Raw genomic sequence first — 4172 nt, 5'->3', positions numbered from 1 at the left:
CATATAGACTTTTACGATACCTTTTTTAACCATTATTGGGTGATTTGAATCGAAATTCAAATATCGGTTAGTATGAGTAGGTTTTCTATAGACCAAGGTTTCGAAATTGTTTAAAATTTTCTGAATTAGTATATCGAGAAAAGGAATTTGGTGTTTTGTTCTTTTTCAATAGTGAATTTAATTGTTGGCTCTTTATTATTCAGATAAGATAAAAATTCGAAATGGGAGCACTATTTATCAATCTGTAATAAAAGACGTGAGGAAATTCTGTCTTTTTTAAAGGCAAAAATTTTTGAGGCGAAATACCCAAAAAGAAGTTTGTAAAAAATATTTTATACTGTTCAGGCTTAATAAAGCCAAATATACAACTATGTAGAGAAACTTGCTAGAAAAGATACCGGGGGCGTCGAAAAAGTGCTACAAGTCGAATTTTTTTACACGGTAACTTTAAAGCTCAAGCGGGTAAAACCCGCTTGAGCTGGAAGGGTTTTGCGTGGAAAAGTGTATCTTGCGAGTAATTTAAAATTTCCGGTATTGTGCCTGAACAAATCGACCAATTTTGTAAATGAGCTTCACTGCTTAACACTGCGAGATTTAGAGGAAACTTTCTTTGTCCTGAAGCTAGTCGAGACTTATGCAGGCTGGTTCAAGACCTGACAATTTTCCCCATAAAGTTACGATTTTAAGTCCGAATTAAGGCTTGGAGGAAGAGAGCGCCGTCCAACTAAATTCCTGTCCAGATACTAATCTAAAGTCTGATTGGAACAAGCTTTTTGCCTCAAAATCTAGGAGTAAAGCGATAAAGCTCAGCGGTCGATTTGGCCGTGCGCAAGTAAAGAAAATTCGCAAAAACTCGAAAACTGTTGATTTTTCCAAAAAATGCCAAGACATATTTTTAACGAAGAAACTATGCAGTTTCCGGCAAAGTTTCTGAAAATGAGTCAAAGTGGTCACAGAAAAATATTTGACTTGCCGAAGTTTATCGACTCTTCAAGTAGAATTTTTACCTAAGGCGCGTTTCTAGCTTGAATTCGATTAGAAGAGTTAACATGTTCACCGAGTTTCATGTGCTTACTTTATGTAGATAGAAATTAAAATTTTCTGCGAACGCGCACTTTTAAGAGCTGTTGTACAGGGTGTCCCGTAAGCACAAAATCAAAAGGTGGTATCAAAAGTTCAAACAACAATATTGGGCTCAACAGAACATGAGCTGATGTAACTTTTATGACGAAAAAATGTCTGGCTTCTCTGCTATTAATAGCCAAAGTTCTTCAAAAAAATTGTTTTTGAAAATATTGGACGAATGATACGATTTTTTTTAATGGCAGTAGCTGTAAATTTGCTCTCTTGTAAGACTAATATTTTTATAAAGCAACCGAGTTCATCCACTTTGGGCAAGTGGTGAATTCGTAAGTAACTTGGTACAAAAACCACCAGATTTTTATTTGATAAACAGAAGCAATTGAGTTTGAGTCTTTTTTGATATTTTTGAGCTCTTTGTAAAGCCATGTAGTATTCCCAGTTTTTGTGCAAAAAATAATTTCTGCTTCTTCGGCATGTAATAATTTTAGACGTGAATTAACTTTTTCGCTCAAGAGGATTTTAGTGAAACTGGCTGTGGAGTTCCTCCTACCTCAAGGCTAAAGTTTGACGAAGTTACCTAGCTCAGCTCAAAAGCTGGCTATAAATAACAGGGGAAGTGGAAAACAATTTTTTAACGCAAAAGCTATCGATGCTTCAAGATTTTACTGCGAGCACAAAAATTTCCAAAAGAATCAGTGTATCGCCTGGACAAATTTATTTTTCGGCAAAAACCGCTCTGTGCAGAGCTGGATTTTTCAAAAGTTAATTTTTTAAGTTGCATAAAATTGATTTGAGTGGACGTCCAGAGGTTGGACATTTTTTGGTTGGATGCTTGGTTTTGAAGGAAAAAAATAGTTTTCATCGAGAAACAGACTTTTGGCTTGAGGATGGCCGATTTTCGAAACGCCTTCATTTCATTTTTGGCAAAATTTTTGGCTTTCACTTTTCTAAAGACTGTTTAGTGATAATTTGCGATTTTAAAATTTCAAACAATTTTCGAAAATTTTGTCCTTTATTATTGATTTTGCAGAAAAAGCGAATACAAACTATTTTGTGTGGCAAAAACCGTTCTGTGCAGAGGTGGATTCAGGTTCGTTTGGTCGATTTTGGGTTTGGAAATTTTTGAGGATTTTTGGAATTTCTTCAAAAGTGGATTTTTTTAGTTGCATAAAATTGCTTTGAGTGTACGTCTAGAGGCTAAACATTTTTTCAAGAACAACATTTTTTGGTTGGATGCTTGGTTTTGGAGAAAAAAATAGTTTTTTTCGAGAAACAGAGACTTGGCCTGAGGGTGGCCGATTTTCGAAACGTCTTCATTTCGTTTTTGGCAAAATTTTTGGCTTTCACTTTTCTAAAGACTGTTAAGTGATAATTTGCCATTTTAAAATTTCAAACAATTTTCGAAAACTTTTTCGCAAAATTTTGGCTAAAAAGTGACAATAGCGCCTTTATTACTGATTTTCCAGAAAAAGCGATTACAAACTATTTTGTGTTGCAAAAACCGTTCTGTGCAGAGCTGGATTCAGATTTGTTTGGTCGGTTTTGGGTTTGGAAATTTTTGAGGATTTTTGGGAATTTTTTCGAAAGGTAATTTTCTTTTCTTTTAAAACTTTCTTTTCAAAAGTTAATTTTTGAAGTTGCATAAAATTGCTTTGAGTGGACGTCCAGAGGATGAACATTTTTTGAAGAACAACATTTTTTGGTTTGATGCTTGGTTTTGGAGAAAAAATAGTTTTTATCGAGAAACAGAGACTTGGCCTGAGGCTAGCCGATTTTCGAAACGTCTTCATTTCGGTTTTGGCATAATTTTTGGCTTCCACTTTTCTAAAGATTGTTTAGTGATAATTTGCAATTTTAAAATTTCAAACAATTTTCGAAAATTTGTTCGCAAAGTTTTGGCTAAAATGTGAAAAATGTCAATAACGCCTTTATTATTGATTTTACAGGCAAAGCGAATACAAACTATTTGGTGTGTCAAAAACCGCTCTGTGCAGAGCTGGATTCAGATTCGCTTGATCGATTTTGGGTTTAGAAATTTTTGAGGATTTTTGGGAATTTTTTCAAAAGTAAAATTTTCTTTTCTTTCACAATTTTCTTTCCAAAAGTTAGTTTTTGAAGTTGCATAAAATTGCTTTGAGTGGACGTCCAGAGGATGAACATTTTTTGAAGAACGGCATTTTTTGGTTAGATGCTTGATTTTGGAGAAAAATAGTTTTTATCGAGAAACAGAGACTTGGCCTGAGGGTGGCCGATTTTCGAAACGTCTTCATTTTGTTTTTGGCTTCCGCTTTTCTAAAAACTGTTTAGCGATAATTTGCGATTGCAAAATTTCAAACAATTTTCAAAAATTTTTTCGCAAAATTTTGGATAAAATGCGAAAAATGTTAATAACGCCTTTATTATTGATTTTACAGAAAAAGCGAATACAAACTATTTGGTGTGGCCAAAACCGCTCTGTGCAGAGCTGGATTCAGATTCGTCTGGTCGATTTTGGGTTTGGAAATTTTTGAGGGTTTTCGGATTTTTTAAAATTTTTTCAAGTTAATTTTTTAATTTGAAAAAATTGCTTTGAGTGGATGTCAAGAGGCTGAACATTTTTTGAAGAATAAAATGTTTTTTTCTGATTCTTGCTTTTGGAGAAAAAAATACTTTTCATCGAGAAACAGAGACTTTTGACCTGAGGGTGGCCTATTTTCCAAACGTCTTCATTTCGTTTTTGGCAAGATTTTTGGCTTCCACTTTTCTAAAGACTATTAAGTGATAATTTGCGATTTTAAAATTTAAAACAATTTTCGAAAATTTTTTCGCAAAATTTTGGCGCAAAAAGCGAATACAAACTATTTTGTGTGGCAAACACCGCTCTGAGAGCTGGATTCAGATTTGTTTGGTCGGTTTTGGGTTTGGAAATTTTTGAGGATTTTTGGGAATTTTTTCAAAAGTTAAATTTTTTAAGTTGCATATTCAGTTATATGTAATAACCTTTTTCTGCAGAATTGTAACCATCAGAAGCAGAGCAGTAGATCGTCTTCGTTTCGATCGACCATATCCTTAGAGGACACCCTGTATATGAGATTTTCCAATGTACTCAC

Source organism: Dendroctonus ponderosae, unplaced genomic scaffold, assembly GCF_020466585.1.
Source record: "Dendroctonus ponderosae isolate FM_Combo_2020 unplaced genomic scaffold, Dpon_F_20191213v2 Dpon_F_20191213_150, whole genome shotgun sequence".
NCBI classification, from domain to species: Eukaryota; Metazoa; Arthropoda; class Insecta; order Coleoptera; family Curculionidae; genus Dendroctonus; species Dendroctonus ponderosae.
Note: the sequence above shows the minus strand (reverse complement) of the source record.